This window comes from Schistocerca cancellata, chromosome 1 (assembly GCF_023864275.1).
Source record: "Schistocerca cancellata isolate TAMUIC-IGC-003103 chromosome 1, iqSchCanc2.1, whole genome shotgun sequence".
NCBI classification, from domain to species: domain Eukaryota; kingdom Metazoa; phylum Arthropoda; class Insecta; order Orthoptera; family Acrididae; genus Schistocerca; species Schistocerca cancellata.
The window spans coordinates 97105032-97112584 of record NC_064626.1 but is presented as its reverse complement, the minus strand read 5'-3'; positions in this window follow the sequence as shown (position 1 = coordinate 97112584).

The window sequence follows — 7553 nt, the reverse complement described above, 5'->3', positions numbered from 1 at the left end:
GTGAAGAGTTTGACAGAGCACTGAAAGAACTAAGTCAAAACAAGGTCCCGGGAGTAGACAACATTCCATTAGAACCACTGACAGCCTTGGGAGAGCCAGTCCTGCCAAAACTCTACCATCTGGTGAGCAAGATGTATGAGACAGGCGAAATTCCCTAAGACTGAAAGAAGAATATAATAATTCCAATTCCAAAGAAAGCAGGTGTTGACAGATGTGAAAATTACCAAACTATCAGTTTAATAAGTCACAGCTGCAGAATACTAACGCGAATTCTTTACAGATGAATGGAATAACTGGTAGAAGCCAACCTCGGGGAAGATCAGTTTGGATTCCGTAGAAATGTTGGAACACGTGAGGTAATACTGACTCTACGACTTATCTTAGAAGCTAGATTGAGGAAAGGCAAACCTACATTTCTAGCATTTGTAGACTTAGACAAAGCTTTTGACAATGTGGACTGGAATACTCTCTTTCAAATTCTGAAGGTGGCAGGGGTATAATACAGAGAGCAAAAGGCTATTTACAATTTGTACAGAAACCAGATGGCAGTTATAAGAGTCAAGGGACACGAAAGGGAAGCAGTGGTGCGGAAGGGAGTGAGACAGGGTTGTAGCCTCTCTCCAATGCTATTCAATATGTATTTGAGCAAGCAGTAAAGGAAACAAAAGAAAAGTTTGGAGTAGGTATTAAAATCCATGGAGAAGAAATAAAAACTTTGAGGTTCGCCGATGACATTGTAATTCTATCAGAGACAGCAAAGGACTTGAAAGAGCAGTTGAACGGAATGGACAATGTCTTGAAAGTAGGATATAAGATGAACATCAACAAAAGCAAAACGAGGATAATGGAATGTAGACGGATTAAGTTGGGTGATGTTCCGGGAATTAGATAAGAAAATGAGACACTTAAAGTAGTAAAGGAGTTTTGCTATTTGGGGAGCAAAATAACTGATGAGAGAGGATACAAAATGTACACTGGCAATGGCAAGGAAAGCGTTTCTGAAGAAGAGAAATTTGTTAACATCGAGTATTGATTTAAGTGTCAGGAAGTCGTTACTGAAAGTATTTGTATGGAGTGTAGCCATGTATGGAAGTGAAACATGGATGATAAATAGTTTAGACAAGAAGAGAATAGAAGCTTTTGAAATGTGGTGCTACAGAAGAATGCTGAAGATTAGATGGGTAGATCACATAACTAATGAGGAGATACTGAATAGAATTGGGGAGAAGATGAGTTTGTGGCACAACTTGAGTAGAAGAAGGGATTGGTTGGAAGGACATGTCCTGAGGCATCAAGGGATCAGCAATTTAGTACTGGAGGGCAGTGTGGAGGGTAACAATCGCAGAGGGAGACCAAGAGATGTATACACTAAGCAGATTCAGAATTATGTAGGCTGCAGTAGGTAATGGGAGATGAAGAGGCTTGCACAGGATAGACTAGCATGGAGAGCTGCATCGAACCAGTATCAGGACTGAAGACCTCAACAACAACAACAACAACAACAACAACAACAACAACAAACAACTCACATCAGTATCCTGGAACAAACACCACTGACATTCTAATTTACCCTGTCTTTAGTTTGTTAATGTCAATAGGCATTGCTCCATTTAAAAAAAATGTATGTTTGCACACTTTTGAAGTATTGTTACAATCTGTTTCATGGCTAGCAATATGAGCCACAAATCACCAATCCATCCTGTGAAAACCGCACTTCAATAGCACTTTCCATAACTGCAATAATTGTGGTGCAAGTTTTAGGTGATTCGCAATGTATAAATCTTAAAACTTGACTCTTTGATTCAATCCTTCAATGTCTCAACTACATCCACCATTGTTGCAGGACAGGAGTAATAAATGTAAAATGGTCCATAAATAAGCAGCACTACAATGGTCTCTCTAGCTTGGCTGCTATAGTATTCACTCTGACAGTGAAGAGGGTACTCTGCTGGACAATACAGCATCTAAAAATTTGTATGTTGTGGCTTAAAGAAGTCATATACTTTTCCAGTATGGAAATCATTCACTGTTGGACACCTGCCACTAGTAAGGTTAGGTTTACAGCAGACCAATATCTTCTGAACCAGAAATGTGAGCGGATAAGGAGTTACTTTTTTTCCAGGATAGGCACAGGTATCAGTTGACCATTTGCTCCTCCTACACAGATTGTTAAGGAAATACTTCTGTAACTACTTGCACATGCTTAATTCTTCCCTAGATCACAGAGGGGGTCAAAATTATCTCTCCCTCTAAGTTGGAAAGTCCTCCTGACTGAAACATTTTATTAAATACTGTTTCATTTGTAAGCTGCCGCAACATACTGCACTGATATGTTCATGGCCGAGTGCAGCACCTCATGCCTCAGACAATGTTGGCCCTGAGGTTTGGAAGGTAGGAGACAAAGCACTGGCAGAAGTAAAGCTGTGAGTCGTGCTTGGGTAGCTCAGTTGGTAGAGCACTTGCCCGCAAAATGCAAAGGTGCCGAGTTCGAGTCTCGGTCCGGCACACAGTTTTAATCTGCCAGGAAGTTTCAACGTTGGCCCTATCCCCCACCTGTAAGTGAGGCAGTTGTAGTGCTCATTGTTTGTTGAACTGAAATTCAACCCTACCTTGTCCATGGTCACACAGTAGTGTTTGGAAAATGTTCTACATTGTCTAGATGGTGTCTTCAGCTGTTGTTAATACACGCCCCTAATGTAGAACAGCTGTTACTGGAGGCCTACTATATTTGCTAGAAATCCACACACCAAAACACAGTAAGGTTTTCTTTGGTTGATGTTTAAAATTTCACAGGTGCATGAGTCAGACCTGGATTGCAAGAGCTGTACTCACCACTCCAACAACAGAGTTAACCTCTTAATAGGGTATCACTCTTCGAATACATGAAAAATAGGTGATTTTCAGGATTTTTTTCCAAATAAAATAAGAATTAATGCTACATATGATGACATAGTTTTATTCCTTATACTTTTGTATTTAAGAAATCAGTTTTGGGTCTACATCAGATGCTCCTTGTAATTGCTGCACCAGGTGGAAGGACCCCTTGCACTCGGAACACTGGCCATTTGTTTCTGAAGCCTCATATCGGACCTATAAAAAAAGTTATTCTGCATAATTCATTTTCAATATATTTCCCATCACCAGACAGAGGATAACTGAGAACTATTAAGTTATAAGAAAATGATGATGTTTTGGAATGAATGTCAGTGTCTTCGCCCACAAAATCGAGACAAACGGTGCACTGAAAATAGACTTTTGAATATATCACAAGATGGCTAGGTATGCTGGACAGAATTCAGTGCAGAATGCTGGCATCAAATTCCAATCAAAATCAAATGTACCATTTTCTAGTTAGGTTCCCCGTCAATTTGAAAAATGTGTTTATAGCTTTGGATCAAATTTTATTTGCAGTTTATAGTCAGCAAATGCTGGCCCATGCAGCAATCCTTCCAGATCCAAAAGGAATTTCTCCTCTGACTTCTTTGTGACCGTGGCATTCCTTCTGCGCTCTTTGGTAGCTTCTGTGATCTGCTGCTCTGCTCACTGAATAAGCTTTTCGTCTGCTCTCATGCAGAAGTTTAATAGAGACAGACTGTTTTGATCTCAAGTTCAAACACATTCATACTTTCCGTAATGTCTGTTAGGCTGTCACTGAAATATGTCAACTATTCCCCCCCGTCCCGTGAATGTTTCAGCGACACTTTTCCACAAATCACTTTGTAACTCGAGAACAGTTTCTGGCAAACATGAGATGAACAATGTAATAAGGTGGGTATCGTGGAGAACATTGAAATTGATGTTTTGAAATTTTCAGAGTACTACCTCCTTAAGATGGGCTAATCATTTTGAGATGGAGTAATCAGCTGCATAATACATCATGCTTGAAATGTCATTCCTGCCGGCCGCGGTGGTCTAGCGGTTCTGGCGCTGCAGTCCGGAACCGCGGGACTGCTACGGTCGCAGGTTCGAATCCTGCCTCGGGCATGGGTGTGTGTGATGTCCTTAGGTTAGTTAGGTTTAACTAGTTCTAAGTTCTAGGGGACTTATGATGTTGAGTCCCATAGTGCTCAGAGCCATTTGAACCATTTGAACCAAATGTCATTCCCTTAATCTTGCAGTCTGTCTTACTGGTGAAATAAAACTAACTGGCTGTACAGCTGCCAATCTTTTGTTCTTAGTTTGTTCCATCCAAGCAACTTCCTTTTGAGGACTATGCTGTTTGGTATACAGAGCCGATCTGCGAAGTGGTTACTGGAATAAAGATCACAGGTAACTTCCAAGCAGAATATCCAAAGACTGCCGAGCAGAATGGGATGTCTGTGACTAATAATCACTAAGTAGTAATGAAGTGGATGTTGTTACCAGTGTTAAGGATTCATAGATACTGAGAGAACTTCAAGTTCTCATCAGCTCAATCTCCTGGGCAAGTATATTTTGAGCCCCATGGCACTTGGTGTGTATGTTAAAAAGCCTCCCAGTTAGTTGGGTGAGTAGCACTATGAAATCTGTTAGAATATTTTAGTCCAGTGCTCCCTTGTGGTGTCCAATATAGGGGGCATACTGCTGCCTTATATTACATAAGGTGGAACTCATGTGGCACATAAAATTTCCACAGCTGTTGTTCGGAGACATGCAACCAAGGGGCAGCAGTGAAATTAACTTTTCTCACATCCCTTCTGAGGTTGTCCTTGCCATGGAAGGCATTAACTCTGTGCCACAGGGCTTAGCAAGTTCAAAATGAGTTTCCTTAAACAGATGCACAGTTATCTTGCCTGTGCCACAGGTTTCAGTTCCTCTAGGAGTATCACACTCAGTTAGGTTCCATTTTATCAGTCATATTTTGTTCCATCTTTTGCCCTTTCTCTTTACTAAGAAGGAAAGCTACTGATAGTTACTGGAGGGCAGGGAGACTTTTTGGATATCTTAAACAGATTTTGCTCTTCAAATTTTCCAACAATGTGGCTAGTTGACTGTTTGGATTAAAAAATGAGTTTAATTAGTGGCAGTAAAAAATTATTGTTCAACAAATGAGTCTCGAATTAATTAAATGTTTCACTTGCAATATGTTGAAATGACAGTAGCAATCATGAGATAAAATACATCATCCTGTCATAAAAGAAAACTATTTCTCAGACATATGTTAATGATACAGGAAACAGCCAGCCAATATTACACTCGGAGAAACTTTCATATGCATTTGTCTGCTTGTTGTAAATAGTCAAGTAGGCAAACAGAGGTCACATTACAAATGCAGATTTATGTAGCCAAGTAGCAGATTTACATGGCACGAAGACAAGAGGAGCTGAGTAATTTGTGTTTTGACAATGGACTAATTGGAACTGAAGCTCCGATCGTACAGTCGAGTAACTTTTGTTAGAATACAAAACTTTGTCCTGAACACCAACACTTTGTGAGAAAGCAAACTAACTTTGATCTGTTTACTTTCACAATTGAAGATGAATTCTTTATAAGTACCGTGAGCAACATTGTGTGGTAAAATGAAATAACAAGGCTGTGGCTTTGTCCTCCACCAGAGATATTACTAGGCATTTTCGAAAATTAAGTATACTGTTATGGCAGGCCAAGTACATTACTGAATGCTGCACTACACCTCAAAGTGACACACATGCATGACACTATTTTTCAACATATCCATCAAGTCTCTGTAAACAACTGTCAAAACCTTCTACCAATTACTCGGCTCCTTGATGACAGAAATAGGCTCCTTGAGCACAGTGCCATCCCAGAAACATTCTGAAGGAAGGAAAGAAGGATGGATGACACTGAGGTCATTGGAGACAGAACAAAAGTTCAGAATGATTCAAGAATGGGGAATGAAATCGGCTGTGCCATTTCAAAGGAACCATTATGGCATTTGCCCAGAGTGATTTAGGAAGTTCACAGAAAACCTAAATCTAGATGGTAGGACACATATTTGAACCATCATTCTTCTGAATGTGAGTCCAGAACTGCTGTGAGAACATCCGAATTCTTGGAAAAAATCTGCTTTCGCATGAAATCAGTTCCTCAACTGACTAGCGACTATTGTCTGTGGTCGATGTTGATGGTCTTCCTTTCCGATCTGCATCACCCATGTCTGTATGGCTTTGATCAAATTACTGGCACCATTTCAGTGTAGCTGGACAGGACATCGCATTTGGTTTATATACTGCCACAACTTTGCACTGAATCTGTGGGCAATTTAGCTGTTTTGCCCACACGAACCATACTGAGCCACATACTTCGACAATGGAGTACGTTTCCAATTGTTGCACCGTTTCACTTACGCACTATAATGCAGGCATTATCCATACCGCAACATGACTCTGTCTGCAAGAAACCCATAACATTGTGGCACAGCATTGCTTATTGCAGAATGGTCTTAGTATGGGACTACACTACTAAGTTACTTTTTGAAACCCCTTCATACGTTTTGAATGGCACACAATACCTATCAGAATGTACTGTACCTCCATCAAATACAAATACAATATGCAACACTGTTTATGAAATCGAATAAAGATAAGCCACTGTGAGACAAAGACTCAATATTGTGCAACCAACGATTACGTTAATAACATTAATCCGTTTGTCTTTTAAATACCCATTTTTTTTTTCTTCCAGTAACTGTTGTTCTGCACTTTCTCCAACCTGAATGTTCAGATCATTGTAAAAACTTTTTCTGAATAATAATTAGCATTCTTGCTAAACTATGTTTCATGAAGCTTATTTATAAAAATGTCTGTTGTTCCCATAAAATGTCAATTCAATATATTTGCAATTAACCGCCAAATAGAAAGTTAGAACTGCATCATTTTGTGGTTGAAATGACTGTGCTCCATTTGTGCACTATTGAAAACATCCCCCAGGCTGTGGCTAAGCCATGTCTCCGCAATATACTTTCTTCCAGGAGTGCTGTTCTGCAAGGCTCGCAGAAGAGCTTCTGTGAAGTTTGGAAGGTAGGAGACGAGGTACTGGCAGAACTGAAGCTGTGAGGACAGGTCGTGAGCCATGCTTGGGTAGCTCAGTTGGTAGAGCACTTGCCGCAAAAGGCAAAGGTCCCGAGTTTGAGTCTCGGTCCGACACACAGTTTTAATCTGCCAAGAAGTTTTATTTTCTGTTATTTTACAAGGAACCTTCCTTCATTCATAATAAATCAAATTATAATTCAGTTGATATCATATTATTTGAGAATCCTAATAATTTATGCATTCAAATGCCACAAAGCAATAACGGGGGCCAACATTGCATATTGGCCTGATTAAAATCCATAAATGCAATGACAAAACGTTTCTAAAAGTCAGCTTGATGTAATGAACTCAGTTTGACACTTGTTTTCTGTTCCATTTCCTCTTTATGTACCTACTTGATGTGACAATTTCATGGATGAAAGCTTTATGTAAATATTCATTCTTTTCAGTTGCAAACTTTATATTTGTACAGGTTTCTGATGGAGGTTTCCTTGAAACAGATTTATCAGGGAGTGTTCTATATACTCTCTTGGCTAAGGTGAATATGCAGAGGTGTACACTTTAAAACAAGATTATAAATTT